General features: G+C 45.5%; 1 protein-coding gene across 4 annotated transcripts in view; it reads right to left on the minus strand.

Moving 5' to 3' along the window:
* Positions 1–21212, minus strand: part of LOC147706699 (cullin-9-like) — a 354395-nt gene that overhangs the window by 185865 nt on the left and 147318 nt on the right. The window lies entirely within an intron of this gene.

Consider the following 21212-nt stretch of genomic DNA (forward strand, 5'->3'; position numbering starts at 1 on the left):
TCCAAGTGTACACTGATATTACTTCAACTCTGTGCTACTTACGGCAAATATTTCTATGTTTACACTGATATGTATACATGTTACACTGTGAAAAACCAAATAAGATACTCCAGAAATGGAGGGATTAGCAGCAGACATAAGGTTCTAGGAAGGAGAGTGCGCTCATGTGAATCTACAGCCCTACACGCAATGAACAGATGTTTACCGGGTATGTAATATTTTCCGTTTGTAGCATGTGTTGCTGAGGTTATACATACTCTGCTTAGACTGTAAAGCAGTCCCCTCCATAAACGGTGGTTAACCTGTAGATGGTGCAGATGTTAGAAATAAAGTTCTTAGTACTGTTTGGCCAACCATAGACTGTTGACAGGCAGTTTATCCACAAAACAGTCTGTAGCAGAGGTGTGTGGAACTTACAAGGTGACCATTTGTATTTGTCAGCTAGGGGGATCAAAAAGGCCATTGCTGCACATATTTTGTGGACCGAGTGTGCCCTGGGGAGGGAGAGGTAGGATTCTTTTTGCTCTGTGCTAGCAGGACTGGATGTACTTAACTATCCACCTAGCTATGCCAGTCTACCAGATGGGATGTCCCTTGTAGTGTTTGGCAAAATCTACAAAGAGTTGGTCAGACTTCTGGAAGGACTTAGTCCTATTAACCCCTTCCCTGCGGATGACAAAGCCAGCTCGTCATGGGCGTTACCTGCGCTGCGCGGATGACGAGCTGGCTTTGTCACGTTACGCGGGATTTTTTAAAATGCCGCGCACAGCGGGAAAAGCCGCCGCAGCGATGCGGTTAATAAAGTACATATTAATATAGTACATAGTGTTCGTTCGCACATGAACAGCGCTCAGCCACAAAATTTGCCTGCGGTAAGAAGACTGGAATTTCTATAGTTTGACTGAAGTGGAAAGGAGATACCACTGAGGTGAGGAACCTTACGATCCTTGCGACCTTGAATGAAGATCTCTTTTGGGGTGCCTACTCCTCACTGATGCTTCTGAAGAAGTTATAGCTATAAGGAAGGCCCCCTCCCTTGAGAAGAACTATGAAGGGCAAGAGTCCAGGAGTTTGCAAGGGGGACCCAAGTGCCTGGTGAGTACAGCATTAAGGTTCCATGCAGGGGCACAGGAAGTGGGGGGATGTGTCACCCTGGGAGATATAATTCTCTAAATGACAGGGACTCTAACTAAAGACACATTTACCCTAGTGTGCATGTAAGTAGCAAAAGTGGGCAGGTATAGCTGTATGGATGTGTAGGCAAGTCCTAACTTTTGCAGGTGCAAGAGGTAGCAACCAGACAAACATTTTCCACTTTTGCAGTATAATACGCCTGAATAGTAGATCTGCAGGCTCTGTGCAGGATACTCATGCAGTCCTGCAGGAGGCTGAAATAGACAAACTTTAAATCCTCTGGTGTCAGATCATTAGGTTGAGTTGTCTGGGGTCTGGGTGCCCGTTTAAGCCTCGCTTCTCTGTAATAAGATTTGGCCTGTTCGGAATCTTCTCGTGGGGTCTGATGAATATCTCTGGCTGTCTCAACGAGGCAGGAGCCATCAGGGTGAGTGTGAGGGATGTTTGAGACATCTTCAAGTTATGGTATGAGTGAGGGAAGAGGAAAAATGTAGGCCTATATCCCCGACTAGTTAAACCATAGAGCATTGCGCTTGGAGTGTGGGTACCTGGAGGCAAAGTTAACGCCTTTTACGTTGCAGTGGGTAGTGACTGGATCTATATGTGGGGCTCCACAATGGTGGGAGTAGAATTTGCACTTGTGGACTTGCTTATGCGTCCTGTGGAGCAGGACGACAAAGTGGGGGAAAACTGCCAGGAGGCAGATGACCCAGGGCCAGATCGGTAGAGCTAGTGCTAGGTGCTGGAGAGAGTGCCAGGAGCTGGAGAGAGTGCCAGGAGCTGGAGAGAGTGCCAGGAGCTGGAGAGAGTGCCAGGAGCTGGAGAGAGTGCCTAGCATCTTGTTTCTGGAGGTAATACATGACGGTCAAACTGTTTGATGTGAATTACCTGAAAGGTAGCGCTGAGAGCCAGGTGTATGGCTACTGATCTCGAGGTAGTTGATGTGGAGCCCCTGGAGAGCCTTATTCCCTGCATTGTCACAGTGTCTAAATGAGTCCCTCAGCCTTAGATAGAAGCATCTGTGGTAATGGTCACCTGCGGGACATGGTCTGTGAAGGGCTTGCCCTGCAACAGACAGTTGTTGTTCCACCACTGCAGAGAGCAAGAAGAACTGGCCTTCACCAACACTTGCTCCTCCTAATGCCCCTTCACTGGCGACCACTGCTCCATGCGGCACCGCTGTAATGGACGCACGTGGAGTGTGGCATATGGTACTCGGACGATGCATGTGCCCATCATCCCTAGCGGGTAGTTCACAGTTATGACTGTGAGGTGATGGCTAGGGTGAAAAATAAGTAGCAGCTGCTAAAATGCCAACACCTTTTGTTGGTTAGGGTGGGCTTTGCCTAAAATGGCATTTAGGAGAGGACCCCAAGAAGGGCTGGACTTGGAGGGGTTAAAGGTCAGACTCTGTGGCATTTATGGTGAATACCAGGCAGCAGAGCAGGAAGACTGCTGCTTGGGTGTGGGTGAGACATCGGTGCCTGCTGGTGCTTTTGATCAGCCAATAGGCGAGAAAAGGGAACATGTGTGCTACGCCTCTGTAGATGAGCGGCTTCCTCACCAGGCACTTGGTGGACAGCTTTTGGCAGAGGCGACACCAAAGGGCAGTACTTTGAGTTGGTAGGGCTGGCCCAATGCCAGAAAGTGGGGGTAACAACACCTTGGGTGGGGTGAATGGTATATGAAAGTAAGCATCCTCGAGGTCTAACAGTCATGCGGTCCCCCTGCAGGAGCAGAGAACTGACATGCCAAAGGGCTGTCATGTGGCGATGCTCAGAAAGGATGTATTCAGAGAGGGGTCGGAGGTTCAGGACTGGTCTCAGGGAGCTGTTCTTCTTGGGAATGAAAAAGTAGAGACTAGGCACATTTGTCCCTGTGGTGAGGGAGAACCCTCTCCATTGCTCCTTTGAGGACGAGCAGTTGTACCATTTTCTGAAGAAGTTCTCTGCTGAGGACATGTATGCAAGGTGGGAGGATGGGGAGAGGTTGTGGAATGTTCTAGTAGCAGTGGTGGACAAATATGAGAAGCCACTCGTCTGAGGTGATTTACTCACAGCAGAGAAGTAAATCCTGCAATCTCCCAGGTGACGTGATTAGAGGGATAAGAAGGACAAGTCAGTATTTTGGAGGTGGAGACCACGTTACCAGGCGCTTGATATTGCCCCTGTAGGTATAAGGACTGTTGCCTTTGATACAACATGGAATGGCAAGGAGACGTGGCTCCTTGTCTTGGCTGCTACCTCTGGGTGGAGCCCCAAGTAGCCAGAGTTTGAAGGTCACTTATCGATTATACAAAGTCACCGCCCTTCTTGATCTTCTCCAGCATTTAGTCAATATGTCGTCCAAATAGATGGCCCTTATCGCATGTGAGGTAAAGAAGATTCTGCTGGACCTCTGGCATAAACCCAGAGATGTGGAGCCGGTCATGCAGAATAAGGACGACTCTGGGGTTAACCTCCTTCCCTGTTGTCTATATCAGCAGCATCTATAGCGCAAAGAACGTTGGCGATGGTCTTGCCCATGGATACAGTCTCCTACCTCTCTTCCTGAAATCCTACAAAAGATGTTGGAGAAGCTTCTGCATCTCCTCACACTGAGACCTGTCGCATATAGAGAGAAGCCCAACCCAGCTGGATCTGCACCAGTGGATGATGACACTTTCAGCCATCCTTTTGTCCGCTGAACCAAGTTTCTTGCTCTTTTTGTTAGGCGTCAGGGCATCGTTGGTGACCTGAGAAGAAGTTCCTTTGCGGGCAGTACAGACTACCAGGCATTCAGGAGGGTCATAGCCCCTGACCAGGCCACTAGGGGAGGGCTTATAGTTCTTTCTTCATCTTGGATGTTATTACCCTTGCCTTCATGGGCTCTTTGAATGTCTCAAGACTGATTTAAACATGCCCTTGAGCAGGGCAACTGTACCCTCCGCTCTGATTTCAAAGCATTGTCACAAGGAAGTCCTCGTCTACCTAAAGCGTTTGCATGTCTACCTTGCGAAAAGTGGCTGCCTGCTGGATGCCCTTGTGATACGCCGTGGTATCCAGCGAAGATGCACTGACAGGGTCAACATCATAGTTGTCTCAAGGGTCATCTGTAGGCCTGTAGGGTGGAGAAGTGTGGCTCAATGATTAGAGCGGCAGACCCTGATGCAGAGGTCTGGCCCGGGACCAGGGTTCAATTCCCCGCCTCGGCGGGTCTTGGGCTCAAAATTCCACAGACCTGATAATTCTCGCCTCGGTGCCTATACCAATCATGGAGTCCCACTCTGCAACTCTGGGCAATAGCTTGCTTAATCTCCACAACGGCCCCCACAACGCTAAGGATGCCTGGCTTTCACCTTGGGCGTGCCCAGGAGTGGACGCCTCACAGGGAAAGCCAGGATGGGTTCCACAGCGGTATTCGTACAAGCACCTTGAGACCCTTGCGGGTGAGTAGTGCGCTATACAAGTATCAATTTACATTTACATTTTTAGGCCTGACTCGAAGGCGGAGTCATGGGGTCAGCAGGGACAAAGGGGCTGCCTGGGTATGAGAAGGAGCCTGGGGACACATGAGGTAATTCTGCCAGAGGGGTGAGGGAGGTGTGCATGACCACGAAGGGTGGTGATGGAGGAGGCAGTAACAGAGGTGGAAGAAGTGGCGATGGATCAGAAGGTGGCGGTGCCCTTATCTTTCTGTTTCTTGGACATTGAGTTCGAAAGGGCCTCTGTTGCGGGCTGCACCTAGAACACAAGCCTCTTTTTTTGGGGCAGTGCATCTGTATGCTCAGCCTCCTCTTGTCATCGTAGCAGGATGGGCTGCTCTGAATCTTCAGTGCAGGTCGTCAGTGGTGCTCTCAGTGTCAACACTAACTTCTCAGTAGAAAGAGCCTGGGTGCCTCCAGCAGCAGTACATTCGGCTACGAGTGGTTCCGAGGCTTGTCAGTGGCCTTGGGCCGTGTAGGGCTCGACAGTTGTAGGGGGCTTACACCCACGTTTAAGTCTGTTCACAAATTAGAGGTCTTCATCTGGTGCCGACCGGAGGCAGCGGCCCTTGAGACACTATTGTCGCACCTTTGGCGTGAGGTCTCTTAAGAGGCTTGCAATGGGTGTTGGGACAACCATATATATCACCTTCAGCGTGTTCTTGACAGGAGGGATGCTGGTCCTAAACGTCGGCAGATTATCCTCTTAATTTCCTTCTGGGTTGGAATCTGGAGGAAATGGCCTCTGGGCTAGGTGTGGGGTGGTGCGGCAGGATGTCAGAATCCTCTCTTTCCTCAGCTACAAAGGGGTCTTGTCCACCAAAGATGTCAAGGTATTGGAGGTGGATTGCTGATCCATCTTGCTGTGTGCCCAATGCTTCTCCTTTCTATATCGTATGGTTTTGTTCGACCAAAAGGTGAGGTTTTATTCACAATAGGTATCGCCGTTGTATGGGGAGAGAGTGAGATTACAGACCTTGTGATGGTCCGACAGAGGGTACTTTGCATGGCACTAGGAGTAGCACTGGAAACGTGTCCATTCTATCACCCTTTAGCCTCCACATTCTCCAACGTCGAGAGGGTTCACAGCCCTGGAATAGCATCAGGGCCCGGATGTTCGGGGACTTGGTCGCTAGGCCTCAGTCTTTGGGTTATGTCAACCAGAGGAAACACAGACGACGAAGGGATTCTTCAAACACTGGGAGTTGACTTTTTCACTGAGGGCATGAATAAAAAAAGAGAAAGTACATCGGATCTTGAAGCTCCGTCTGTACACGTCCGAAGCAGATCGTAGAAAAAACATATCGAAAATTGAGTCGGTGCTCATGCCCACTGCACACTAAAGGAGGAGTCACAGTACATCTCATGACTCGAAAAACTTCTTTGAAGAAAAACGTGCAAATAGCCACGCCCAACACTAGATAGCAGAAGTATGCAGGGCATGCAGTAGTGTAATGAAACTTTAGGGGCTGGGGGTCCTGCAAGTTACATGGAGAGGGTCCCCCACACCCCAGACCCAAGCCTGCCGCTCTTGAACAGTGCGAGAGGGGGCTCCCTGGAGCTGGGCCCCCACGCACCACAGGGCCTGTTGGAGCTATCATTACGCCACTGAGAGCATGTGTATCTACAGCCATACATGCTACAAATGGATTTCAATATAATATAGTCACGCAAAGGTGGTTCCATGTTTGCCATGAAAGTAAGTGAATGTGTTAAGGAGGGAATGAGGCAACTAACGGATCCCAACGCTTACTAATCTTTAGAAGCAGATCCCACAGAAGACTTGAGCAAATAAATTAAGAATATGGTAGTAAAGTACAGGAGCTTAAATCTCATTGATAAAACAATAGCCAATATACCTGTTCATCTTGAACCAAGACCTGGGAGATTTTATATGCTTCCAAAACTGAGCAATTCTGGGCACCCCATCATCTCTGGCATGGATACAGCCACTGAGAGACTATCTTTATTTGTTTACCAGCACCGCCATCCCATTGTCCAGGAACTACCATCATTTGTTAAGGATATCTATCAGTCACTTCCTTCAGATTACTAAACAAATTATACCAAACCTACCCAAGTGATGATGACACTCTCCTAAACAACGTACCCTCCATTTTTTTTCCACTGTGTGCAGCAGCATAAGGTCTCTGTGCGCTGCAGCCGAGGTTAGTGCATAAATATCAGATTACTCAAGATACTCTGCTTCTATCATTAATAGATGCAAGAGTATTAGTGAAGAAAATGGCTGCTAGTTTTACTAAACATCGACTAGAAAGATATGAATATGGGGAACATATAGGGCAGGTATCAGACTGCAGAGGCAAAAGCAAAAACTAGGATCAGCGCTACAAGGGGCTCAGATGGATATCTGCGTAGTGAAAACCCAACAACAAGAGAGAAAGGGTGAATAGGTCACTCTTGTACCCCTTGGGACTGATATATCTAAACAACAAAAGAGTACCAAATAATCAAAATACAAATTCAGACTAAAGTTTTAGAGCTGGAGGGATAAAGAATGAATTACCACCACCATCGAATAGCAAAAGTGTGCTATAGAAAAGAACAAGGTGGGACAGAAAGGGCAAAGAGGGGTGGGGTCGCACACTACTCACACACCGGCGGAAGTTGCCCCTGAGGACTCTGGTCATTGTAGTAGAGTGTTCGCGATGCATCATCTTTCGATCTTGCTATCTTCGCTGTCTTCGCCATCCCTGGACACGTGTTTCGGGTTTTCAACCCTCGTCAGCAGGGATAGGCAGTGTTCTGGGGTCGCCGATGGCTGCCAATATCTGCCAGGTATAGTACCACTCCGGCGCGTAGGTGCGGGATCCCAGGCTCGTCAGCCCGCTGCTCAAGGGAGCTTTAAGTTACAAAGAGGGGTGGGGTCGCACACTACTCACACACCGGCGGAAGTTGCCCCTGAGGACTCTGGTCATTGTAGTAGAGTGTTCGCGATGCTGGACAGAAAGGGAGCTTAGTGCAGAAAAGAACCCTCAGGCACCAACTGAATAGATTGGTTGCCAGTTGTCTTCATTGGGCCCTAGTTGGTGAAAACGTGAAATGCTACGTAGTCAGAAAATTAAGTGCTCAAGTTAAAAAGAGGATGGACTACTCCCCAGATAGAAAAATTATTCTAATATAGGGGTAGTTCTAACCCTGTTAAAAACAATTGTGCAAAAGCGGACATGTGCAAGGTTGAGTTAGTTTGAACCTAATGTCCTAAAAGGTCGACAACTGGCAACCAATCTATTCAGTTGGTGCCTGAGGGTTCTTTTCTGCACTAAGCTCCCTTTCTGTCCCACCTTGTGCTTTTCTATAGCACACCTTTGCTATTCGATGGTGGTGGTAATTCATTCTTTATCCCTCCAGCTCTAAAACTTTAGTCTGAATTTGTATTTTGATTATTTGGTACTCTTTTGTTGTTTAGATATATCTGCGTAGTGAACCTTCTGCTATTTTGGAGCAATTCCTCTTATTTTAGAAACTCTATTCACTTACATAGGACCCGAATCAGGAAGAGATATTAGGGTATATTGAGGACAGCTGCATACCAGTAGTTGATGTGGAGGAAGCAGTTATATTAGAAGATATAGTGTCTATAGAAGAAGTGGAACTGGCATTGTCAACTCTACCAACGGGGAAGGCGGCTGGAGATGACTCGTTGCCATTAGAATTTTATAAATCTTTTAAAAGAGAACTACTATTGCCTATGTGTAGAGTGATACAATCGGTGGCAGTAAGCGGACAGGTGCCGGAGTCATGGAACACAACACAAATTGTATTTTTTTTTAAAAAGGGCAAATCTCCAACAGAGTGAGGGTCATATCGGCCTATCTCACTTATCAATACTGACGCTAAGGTCTTTTCAAAAGTCTTGGCAACTCGTCTAGCTCCACTTATGCCGCGACTAGTTTCTGAAAGACAATATGGGTTCATTATGGGGAGGGACACTACTGCCCACGTCAACATGGCCATTGGGGCATTTGATTACGCAGATAAGAAGGGGATCAACTTCGGTATGATATTATTAGATGCCGAAAAGGCCTTCAACCGAGTCAGGTGGGACTTCTTATGGGCCGTACAGGCCAACATTGGCCTTGGACGTCAATTTCGGTCCTCTGTACAGGCTTTACACTGTGATACACAGGCCAAGCTATCGTATGGGGAAATGTGCTCCCCTCCATTCCAGATCTTGTGTGGGACAAGGCAGGGATGCCCTCTGTCCCTGTTACTTTTCGCTCTTTATATAGAGCCATTCCTGGGCACACTACAAAACTGCATACAAATGAAACCTTTAAAAGCTGACAATACTAAACTTAAGATCACAGCTTACGCAGACAATATTGCAGTTTATGCAACCAACCCAGAGAAGGCTGTAATAAGCATTAAGGTAGTAGCAGACAAATTCGGCAAAGTTGCAGGCTACAAATTGAATGCTGACAAAACTCAGGTACTTACCACTGTTGGGATTCAGAACTCCATTATTGGATCTTGCGTCACCATGGCTTATTTGGGAGTAAAGATAACAGCTAAGATTAATCAGAACTTTGATTTAAATTACGCACCCTTGCTAAAAAAACTATTCAATTTTTAAAAATTTGGCAGAGGCTCCCTATAGACCTGCTAGGTAGAAGTAACTTGATCAAAATGAAAATTTTGCCTAAATTCTTATTTTTGTTTCGTTCTATTTCTTTGAAAGCCCCAACATATTTTTTTTAAAACTAGAGGGGGTTTTTAGTAGTTTTATTTGGGGATATAAAAAACTGAGGAGGGCGATTGAGTTGCTTAAAGCTACATATGATCAAGGTGGGCTTGGCTTCCCAGATCTCAAAGTCTATTTCTGGGCCGCTTTTACGGGCCGTTTTCGTAGTGTGCTTGGTCTAGATCAGAGTGATTCTGTATTCGCATTTATGCTTTTGAACCAGAGGGATACATTTTATATGGAATTAGAGATCCAAACTATTTTAAAAGGGTAAAATTTAACATTAAGGATATTGTATATATTTGGCAAGCAATGTCTACTAGGTGCAATCTACCGATATTCCATAAAAACTACCCATTGTGGGGGAATCCCACTTTTCCTAAGGTGTTTCAGGATCAAGCGGGTAACATATGGGTGAACTATGAAGAAAACTGCTTGGGCGATTCATATAATGATAGAGGTATTAAATCATTCGAAAATCTAAGACTGGCCTATAAACTTCCGGCCATTTCCTTTTTAAATATTTGCAGATTAAGGATTAGCTTGCTTCTAATGTGGCGGCAAAAGAAATAAAACATTCAACAGCTTGGGATTGTATCTACGGGGAGAAGTCTAAATCTCTCTTTGGCTCAATGTATGCTCTTCTACATAGTTTCAGATAATTGGGCAGTGAGAAACTAGCGGAACGCTGGAGTCAAACTTTGGGGACAATAGTCTCAGCCAGAATGATTGAACAGATATTAGGCTATGTCAAGGACTCGGTCCATTCTGTTAGCTTTCAACTCCAGTAAACACGTATTACTTGCATGCTGTATTACACTCCGGTTAGAATAGCTAAATGGGCCCAGGGAAATAAGATGGGGGATAAGATAAAATGTCCAAAACCTGGACTATATGCTGCTAACTTAAAACACATGTTTATGGAATGTCCAGAATTGAGTGGGTATTGGAAGAAAAACGAGCAAATACTTTACTCTAAAATAAGATTGGATCATCCACTTACGGATCTTGAAATTATGTTATGTTGGGATATAAAGATGGTATAATCCAGCAGTAGCACGTCTCTTTACGATTCTGATGGCTGCAGCTAGGCTGGCTATTGCCAGGGTATGGTCTGCTACACCACCGCTGGCAGAAGATTGGTGGGCGATTATTTGAGATACTTATGGTTTAGAGGCAGCTCTGGCAAAGGCAAGTCAAGTCAATAAATTTATATAGCGCGCTACATACCAGAGGGTCTCAAGGCGCTTGAAGAGGGGTGAGGAATTACTTCTCGAATATCCAGGTTTTAAGTTGCTTTCTGAATGCTAGGTGGTTTTGAGTGAGGCGAAGGTGCATGGGAAGTGAGTTCCAGGTTTTGGCCGCTAAGTAGGAGAATGATCTTCCTCCCATGGTGGTTTTGTTGACGCGGGGAACAGCAGCGAGGGCTTGGTTGGAAGAGCGCAGCTGGCGGGAGGGGGTGTAGAAGGAGAGACGTGTATTGAGGCATTCAGGTCCAAGTTCGTAAAGAGCTTTGTGTGTGTGGGTGAGGAGGCGGAAAGTTATCCTCTTATTGACGGGGAGCCAGTGGAGGTTTTTCAGGTGACCAGAAATGTGTTCTTTACGCTGGATGTCTAATATGAGTCTGGCTGATGCGTTCTGGATGCGTTGGAGTCTTTTCTGAAGTTTTGCGGTGATACCGGCGTAGAGGGTGTTTCCGTAGTCCAGGCGGCTTGTAACCAGTGTGTGGGTGACCGTTTTTCTAGTTTCGGTGGGGATCCAGCGAAAAGTTTTTTTGAGCATGCGAAGAATGTTGAAGCAAGATGAAGAGACGGCGTTGACTTGTCTGGTCATCGAGAGTGAGGAATCCAGGATGACGCCTAAGTTCCGTGCGTGATTCGTCGGGATGGGTGCTTTTCCGAGGGCCTCTGGCCACCAAGAGTCGTCCCAGGCGGAGGGGGAGGTACCTAAGATAAGGACTTCTGTTTTGTCTGAATTCAGTTTCAGACGGCTATGCTTCATCCATTCGGCTACCTCTTTCATTCCTTCATGTAGGTTGGTTTTGGCGATGTTTGGGTCTTTGGTGAGTGAGAGGATTAGTTGAGTGTCATCAGCGTAGGAGATGATGTTGAGGTTGTGTTGGCGTGCGATGGTTGCGAGGGGGCTCATGTATACGTTGAAGAGGGTGGGGCTGAGGGAAGATCCTTGTGGCACGCCGCTGATGACTTCAGTGGCCTCTGACTTGAATGGTGGGAGGCGTACTCTCTGAGTTCTTCCGGCAAGGAATGAGGTGATCCATTCCAGTGCTTTTCCTTGGATTCCGATGTTTCTGAGTCGTTGTAACAGGGTGTTATGGCAGACTGTGTCGAAGGCTGCGGAGAGGTCGAGGAGGATGAGGGCGACTGTGTCTCCATTGTCCAGTAGAGTTCGGATGTCGTCTGTTGCTGCGATGAGTGCGGTCTCAGTACTGTGTTTGGCTCGGAAGCCGGACTGTGAGGAGTCGAGGGATTTGTTGGCTTCGAGGAAGGCGGCGAGCTGGTTGTTGACAGCTTTCTCAATGACTTTGGCCGGGAATGGAAGGAGCGAGATGGGGCGGTTGTTTTTGAGCTCGGTGGGGTCAGCTGTGGGTTTTTTCAGAAGGGCGCTGAGTTCGGCGTGTTTCCAGCTTTCTGGGAAGGTGCCGGAGTTGAGGGAGCAGTTGATGACGTCTCGGAGGTGTGGTGCTACGATGGAGTCTGCTTTGTTGAAGATGTGGTAAGGGCATGGGTCTGTGGGGGATCCTGAATGTATGGAGTTCATCAGGCGGATGGTGTCCTCAGTGGAGATTGGGTTCCAGTCATAAAGGATGTTCAAGGGGGGTGAAGGTACAGTAGAGGGTTGGGTGAGTCGGTCTTCGGGTAGGTTGTCGAAGCTGTTGTGGATGTCTGCGATTTTGTGGTGGAAGAACGAAGCTAGGGAGTCGCAAAGGGTTTGAGAGGGGGTGATGTCGTTGGAGTTGGCAATGGGGTTGGTAAACTCTTTGACGATGTTGAATAATTCCTTGCTGTTGTGGGCGTTTTTGTCTAGTCGGTCTTTGAATGCGGTTTTCTTGGCAGTCCGGATCAATTGGAGGTGTATGCGGGTGGCGTTTTTGAAGGCGTCCCTGGTGTTGGTGTTTGGGTCTTTTTTCCAGGCTTTCTCAAGGGAGCGACAGGGTTTCTTGGATTTCTTAAGATCCTCGTTGAACCAGGGGACGTTTTTGCTGCCTAGTTTGATTTGACGTTTTTTCAAAGGTGCTAGGTTGTTGGCGGTGTTGGTTAGCCATTGAGTGAGGTTAATGGCTGCTTGGTTAGGGTTCGATGAGTGGGCAGGGGGGTTTTGAAGAAGCGATGTGGAGATCTGGTCTATGGTGATTTTGTTCCAGTTTCTTCGCAAGGTAGGTTGAGGATGGTTGTGGGTTGTGGTCTTATTGTAAACAAAGTAAACGCAGCTGTGGTCCGTCCATTGGAGAACTGTGGTGTGACTGAAGGAAATATGTATGCTGGAGGTGAAGATAGGGTCGAGAGTGTGTCCTGCGTGGTGTGTGGGGGTATTAACAAGTTGTTTTAGTCCGAGGTTGGCGAGATTGTCCAGAAGGGTGGTGGTGTTGTTGTCGTTGCTTTTTTCCAGGTGAAAATTGAGGTCTCCCAATAGAATGTATTCCTCGGAGGGGAGGGCGTGTTGGGTGATAAAATCAGTGATGTCTTCAGTGAATTGTGCACGGGGTCCTGGTGGTCTGTAGAGGAGGGTGCCTCTGAGTGTGGTCTTGGGGTCGGTGTGGATCTGGAAGTGAAGGTGTTCGGCGCTAGAGAGGTTGACGTCCGAGCTGGTTGAGATGCGGATGGAGTTCTTATGGACGATGGCGATACCTCCTCCTGTTTGGTTGGTGCGATCTTTTCGGATGATTTTGTATCCTTCCGGGTTGGCTATGGTGATGTCTGGGGCTGAAGAGGCGTTCATCCAAGTTTCTGTTAGGAAGGCGACGTCTGGAGAGATGGTGTCTAGTATATTCCAAAGGTTGATGGCGTGGCTGTGGACCGATCGGGTGTTCAGTAGGATGCATTTTAGGTGGTTGGCGTCAGATCTGTGTTTGGTGTTAGTGGATGAGGAATTGGTTTTTGTGCCGTCAAACTTGCAGGACTTGCATGTGAAGGGTCCATGGGTGAGTCCAGGTGCGGCTTGGGCGCAGTTGGGGAGTCTGCCGGGGTTTAGTGCAAGGAGGGAGGAGGAATCGTATGTTATGCGGGTGGGCTGGGCAGTGCGGGGACCAGGGTGTCTGGCGCTGGGCGCGGTCTAGGCGCGGACGGGCGTAGACGGGCTTACCTTTGGCGCACCTTCGGCGCGGCCGTAGCGCGTGGACGCTGCACGTGGGTTCATCTTTCTTAAATGGATAGTGAGGGGGGGGCCGAGCGTGGGAGGGGCAGCTGGGAGGCGGTCTCGGGGAGGCGTGTCCGGGCAAAGCACAACAATCAAGATGGTGGAGGAGCCTGAAAACGAAACTCACAACACAATGCTAGCAATCCAAAATGCAGAGCCAGGAGCAGCGCGGTCTATGAGGCACCGGGTGAGAGGCTACCACAATAATATTGCAGCGGTTACCGAGCGCTTTACATAGAGCACAAAGCACAATACACAATTAAATAAATAATGCGGAATGAGTCTATGACAATGCTAGCGCGCAATAGCCAAAGCGGAGTAACGATACCGCTATAGAGTTAATGCCGGTCGAGAGTGGTATTTACAACAAGGGGTGGTGAGGGACAGAGTCTCTGAATTAAGCAGAAAGCTCTCACCCAGTCAAGAGATCAGGGCTAGATCCGACACCGTTTTTTAGCTCACTGCACCATCCCAGTTTCAGAACCTGGCTGTATGCAAATTAGTCTGTTCCTGTCCCAGTGCATGATGGGAACAGGGCAAACCAAACTACAAAAGCCAATTCTTATACTGGGAAGGAAACAAGCTCCCGGGGACCGGTTTCTGGCATTACAGCCGTCTTCGGCCCGGTTTGCTTGAATCCTGATGGTGCAATGAGCAAGGGACTCATGTCTGAGTATACCCTTCCACGCTTAGGGTGGACAAAAATGAGTCTATGACAATGCTAGCGCGCAATAGCCAAAGCGGAGTAACGATACCGCTATAGAGTTAATGCCGGTCGAGAGTGGTGTCAGCTGTTGACTCAGGGCGCTGTAGAAGGAAGCAGTCAGGGAGCGTGGGGGAGCGGCCGTTCAGGACGATGTCCAGATCGTTAGTCAAATTAGAGGCGCTGTGGGGACCATTGGCCCTTGATGGATTAAGGTAGTTGGATCTGGCTAAATATGAAATAAGAAGTATTTCCCCTAAAACATTTTTCCTATATAGGTTATGTTACTGTGAGGTTTCTTTTTTTTTCCTTTTTTCTTTTCTGATTCTTACTATTTTCTTGCTTATGTATTCATATATTGGTTTTTCTGTATTAATTTATTTGCTTATGTCAATTGTATGAATTTACTCTGATGGGAAAAAAAAAATGTTACGTGCACCGAGAAACGGGCAATCCATTCACGCAAATCCAGCGCGCAACTACCAAAATCAGTGGCATTTGACATGGCTTTGGCTGAATAACTAAAGTACATAAAGAGATAAAAGTCATGTTACAAATGGTTACCGTATATATATATATATATATATATATATATATATATATATATATATATATATATATATATATATATATATATATATATATATATATATATAGATTCCAACCGGAAAGTTCGTGCGACGCTTCCACACCGAACCCAGTGCGCAGACACAGATGAACAAATCCACAGCCAGACTTTCTTAGGATATTTCTTCGTCCTTTAATGCATATAAAGTGCAGAGGTGCAACACACTGCCAAACAGACGCGTTTCGGGCGTGAACGCCCTTGCTCACTGTCAGCGGGTAAGCGGTACATGATTCATTTAAGTACATTGGTTAATTGCATAAAACGCGCCAAAACCTCCTCTACAGTTTCATTGGACTAAAAAGAGGACTAAGGCAGGAACCCATTCACATTCTACGTTGTCAATAGTTCGGCCATTTTGCAACCGAGCAAAGTTAGAAGTTTTGCATGACATTGTTTGGTAAGGACATACCTTTAAAAATATTCCCATTCTTACTAAGGTTGTGGTATAACTTTTAACAGCAAACGCTAGGAATTATTCATATAAAGTGCAAATGCTTAGCAGCCGTTGTTATAAAAATGCTGCGAGTGCAAATACGCAAAAATGTTATCTGTGCAAATACGCAACATATTAATTGTACAAATACATTAATTTACACATGATGATAATGAATATATATACATAATAAAGTGCAAATGCCCAGCAGCCGTTATTGTGCAAACATTATGAGTGCAAATACGCAAAATTATTGACTGTGCAAATACGCAACACATTAATTGTACAAATACATTAATTGACAAATAATGGCATTTCATATATGTACACAAATCTAAAATCAAGTCCTTGCGTTTTATAGCTTGTACCACATTGTGTCATTACCTTGTAGGTCTAACTAAACCATATGGAAAAAGTTAAAAGATTCTATTATATGCCATAACTTCATCAAATGAAAATTCATGATAACTGTTACTGAGCTCTTTAGAATGGGTATCCACTATTGTAATAACTGATCAATGTTCAAGCGCGTGTAGTATAAATCCAATTGACATTATGCACTAGTCTACCGCTTAGAAAAGATACAGAAAAATAACCAGAAGGTGAGGGAGTGCTGGGATGTCCTACTTACATAAATAGGAAGACATCAGGGGGTGAAGGGAATAAAATACCAAAATAAACTGTTTCAGTGATTTAAAATATGTCAACTAATAGAATTTCATCTTTGTCCACTTGTCAAAAAGAATGACAGATATCATTTCATGCATATAGGCAGCCTATAATCCCTGACATAAATCAAAAGCTGTAGTGTCGACTCTTTATGAAATGAGATAAGCTGTGATGCATGACGCCTATGGTGTGTATGGAACGGAAGCAAATATACTGACATACAGCTTAAGGTGGTAATGTAATGACCAGGAAATGCCTGACAACATAATTGCCAGATTGCCCACGAGATTTAGACCTGGGTAACTAAACGGTCAAATTTTTACAAAAAGGTGCTCAGATCTTCCCCCATATTCAAACCTCCCGGGATCTTGGTATTGAGGCGAACTATATATAGGGACTCCATCTGCCTTAATTGTTTTTCGTAATCGCCACCTTTCTTGCTGGTTCTTACCGCATCTATTACAAAATAACTCAGATGGGAAAGGTTTCGATTATGAAATTGATCGAAATGGCGAGCTACTGGGTAACTTTTGTCACAGTTCACTATCGCTCTCAGGTGCTGAAGGATACGTTGGTGCACTGGCAATTTCGTGCTACCAACGTACCTCAAATTGCACGAGCACGTGAGGACATACACTGCTAACTCGGTTTTGCAATTGTAATGGGCTCTTATATTGATTGGTTTGTCGTCGAATGGTGTCGTGTACGATTTGGTGTTGGTGCCGAATTTGCACGCCCTACACGATATACAACGGAAGAAACCCTTCTGTGGTGACAACCAATCTGCCTTATTAGCTGTTTCAGGGGAACTGGAAACTAAAGCATTTCTCATGCTGTAAGCTCGCCTGTAGGTTACTTCAGGTTTGTTGGGCATTATCTCTTTCAAGATGGGGTCAGTCAGTATAACTGACCACTGTTTCCTGACCAATTTGGAAATTTGGCTGGCCTGTCGGCTGAAGCCGGTAATCAATCTGATAGTATTGTTGTTGCCATCAAGGCTGTCAACTGTAGAAATGGCGTTAGTGGGGGCCTGCAGAAGTTTGGATCTGTCCAATTTATTAGCATTGCTCATTGCCAATCTAAGGGCACTGGTTTTGTAACCCCTATTTTCCATCCTTTTCATAGCTTCCAATTGGTGGAGGTTCCTTTGCTCTAATGAACTACACGTCCTGTGTATTCTGAGGAACTCCCCATAAGGGATAGATCTAATAGTATGTCCCGGATGGAAACTTTGAGCGTGCAGAATAGTGTTCCCTGCTGTGCTTTTCCTATACAGGCCTGTTGTTATGGCACCATTCACTATACTGACTTGAACGTCAAGAAAGTTAATGGTGGTCTCACTAATATCTGCACTGAAAATAAGGTTGGAATCATTGATGTTAATGGCATTGACAACATTTTTTGCTTCTTCCTTACTCCCTCGCCAAATGATGAAAATATCATCAATATATCGCATGTATTTGATAATATTTTCCTGCCAAATGGTCGAATAATGTGTCTTCAGGACATGCTCCTCCCACCAACCCACGTGGAGCCCCGCGTAGGTCGGAGAGAAGCATGCCCCCATTGCGACTCCTCTTAGCTGCCTGAACATTTTATCGTCAAACAGAAAAACATTATTATTGAGGCACAATTCAACCATGGTTAACAGCATTGCGTTATGATTGTGTAGTTCTACTGGTCTCTTGCCAAGAAAGTAAGTTAAAGCCTTCAAACCGTCTTGAAGGGATATACTGGTGTAAAGGCTGGCAATGTCCATGGTAATCAGTAGAAAATCTGCAGACCAATTACATTGTTCCAAATTTCTCAAAAAGTCTGTGCTGTCTTTAATGTATGCTGGTAAGGAGGTCACAAAGTCCTGTAAATAATGGTCAATGTATTTTGACGTATTCTCAAACAGGCTATGGATGGCTGATACTATTGGTCTCCCAGGCACTGGTCTTACTCCCTTGTGGACCTTTGGAATAAAGTATAAATTCGGAATAACAGGATGATCTTTATACAGATATTTCATTTCTTCCTTGGTAAGGAGACCATCCCGTTTCCATCCATTCAATTGTTTCCAATAAGCTGTTTGAATGTTCTTAACTGTTCTAGAATCACAAGGTTCATAACAAACTGTGTCATTTAGGTGGCGATATGCTTCTTCCATATATTCAGCTCTGCTCCAAAGTACCACATTGCCACCTTTATCTGATTGATTAATTATGATGGTATTATCCAATTGCAATTTTTTCATCAAGTCATTATATGCTTTAGTTTTTGCATTGGTGTTGTTTCTTTGCCTGCTGACTTGTGCATGCAATTTTTTTAATCCATCAGTTAATAGATCTGCATAGGTGTCTATGGCATCCTTGGGCATGGATGGAATGAATGTTGATGCAGGTTTGAAGCCACTAGGTTCGCTTTGGCCAATTTCAAAATTTTCATCACTGGCCACTTCCTGAGTGCAAGGGGTGGATGTCAGTTCATTGCGTAAGCCATGCATAGATTTTAGCAGGGGGACATCTCTAGCTTGTAGCCCACTTCTTTCCGGATTAGATGTAGATTGGCCGGTTTTTTTGGTTTGAGTTGGGCCCCCTTTGATAGCATAGTATTTCCGCAGTTTTAACTTTCTAATAAACTTAAAGACATCAACTCGCGTGTTCCCATAGTTAAAGTTGCTCTCAGGGCAATATGATAGTCCTAAAGCCAACAGTTGTTTTTCTGCTTGGTCTAGTTGTACATTGGTTAAATTTACAATTGTTTTCTCAATTGCTGTTACTTGTTCGCAGCGTTCTTCTTCCTTTGTGGCCTCCCTTTGTTTCTTGGCGCATTTGCGACGTTCCCTACGTCTTTGGTTTCTGCGACGTTTGTTTTCGCGTTTCTTGAGCGCAGAGTACCCTTTCTTTGAGTCCTCACGAACTCCATCTCTTCTTCCAGGGTGAGTTGCCCCAAATCCCCTTCCTCTGAACCTTGGGCTCCTCCATCCGATTCTTCACTGCTTGGAACAAGGCTCTCTGTTGAACTTGAGGCAATGAGATTACCTGTTTCCGTTTCACTCGATTGGGCTTGAGGGGGTGCTGGTACAGGTTTGAGCTGTTTACTTCCTGTAGCTCTTTGTTTGCGCAGATGGTCATATTTTTTCGCAAACGTATAAATTTGCCCCAATTTGTAGTCCTGTTCATCTCGGGCAAATTTGTACACTTTCCTTTGTTTGATAGTACTTTCGTGCTTGCTTAAACGATCTTTAATGTCTTTCCGCGTTTGTTCGATAAGGGCATTGTCCTTTGAAAACATATCTTTGGCCAACTCTTCATTAATCCTTGTTATTTTCAATAGGTCTTTGTCCCTATCAATCTTCGCATATTTCACTAACAAGCACAGAAGCCTCATAGATGCTTCCAGGTTACTTTCTGCCCAATCCTTCAACAGTAATGGATTCGGATTTTCAAAGCTGGGAACCAACATAATTCTGAGGCCCCGGGGAACCCGATTCACTTCTCGATATTTTTCTAGTGAGCGAATCTCCCACCATTTTGTGAGTTCGCTTCTCATGTGTTTCTCTAGCTCACGCAAAAGTTTTTTCACATCGCTATCCTTGGCCACCGTGGCGTTTTTGCTCGTGTTGCCACTCTGTTTGACTGTGGGCAAATTTAGAAACAGTTGTTCAAAAGCCTCCTCCCGTTCCCGCTCCTCTGACATGGTTGCTCCTCACTAGGTATGCACATAAGATATATAGCAAATGGGAGAGACTGCACTTGCCTCGTGCGTCTCCTTACCGCTGGCTGCTCGGATACTTCCTCGACCTGCTTCGGGTTTCACTTCCGTAGTCCACCGGTGAAACTGGGCTTCCGTACCAAACGGCTCCGACTTCCGACGGCTCCCTCGGCACACCAAAAACCCGGTCACTGGATTGAACGATTCCGTGAAAAACTCCACGATGCAGGGGGCTGGTATGTTTTGCTTCCCAGCAACACACTCCTTGACGGTCCGTCTTTACCAGCCTGCTTGATTCAAAAAGAAGGGTCTGCGTATACAGGAACCGACCACGTCCTGTAACATATAGATTCCAACCGGAAAGTTCGTGCGACGCTTCCACACCGAACCCAGTGCGCAGACACAGATGAACAAATCCACAGCCAGACTTTCTTAGGATATTTCTTCGTCCTTTAATGCATATAAAGTGCAGAGGTGCAACACACTGCCAAACAGACGCGTTTCGGGCGTGAACGCCCTTGCTCACTGTCAGCGGGTAAGCGGTACATGATTCATTTAAGTACATTGGTTAATTGTATAAAACGCGCCAAAACCTCCTCTACAGTTTCATTGGACTAAAAAGAGGACTAAGGCAGGAACCCATTCACATTCTACGTTGTCAATAGTTCGGCCATTTTGCAACCGAGCAAAGTTAGAAGTTTTGCATGACATTGTTTGGTAAGGACATACCTTTAAAAATATTCCCATTCTTACTAAGGTTGTGGTATAACTTTTAACAGCAAACGCTAGGAATTATTCATATAAAGTGCAAATGCTTAGCAGCCGTTGTTATAAAAATGCTGCGAGTGCAAATACGCAAAAATGTTATCTGTGCAAATACGCAACATATTAATAGTACAAATACATTAATTTACACATGATGATAATGAATATATATACATAATAAAGTGCAAATGCCCAGCAGCCGTTATTGTGCAAACATTATGAGTGCAAATACGCAAAATTATTGACTGTGCAAATACGCAACACATTAATTGTACAAATACATTAATTGACAAATAATGGCATTTCATATATGTACACAAATCTAAAATCAAGTCCTTGCGTTTTATAGCTTGTACCACATTGTGTCATTACCTTGTAGGTCTAACTAAACCATATGGAAAAAGTTAAAAGATTCTATTATATGCCATAACTTCATCAAATGAAAATTCATGATAACTGTTACTGAGCTCTTTAGAATGGGTATCCACTATTGTAATAACTGATCAATGTTCAAGCGCGTGTAGTATAAATCCAATTGACATTATGCACTAGTCTACCGCTTAGAAAAGATACAGAAAAATAACCAGAAGGTGAGGGAGTGCTGGGATGTCCTACTTACATAAATAGGAAGACATCAGG

This window comes from Lissotriton vulgaris, chromosome 6 (assembly GCF_964263255.1).
Source record: "Lissotriton vulgaris chromosome 6, aLisVul1.2, whole genome shotgun sequence".
NCBI classification, from domain to species: Eukaryota; Metazoa; Chordata; class Amphibia; order Caudata; family Salamandridae; genus Lissotriton; species Lissotriton vulgaris.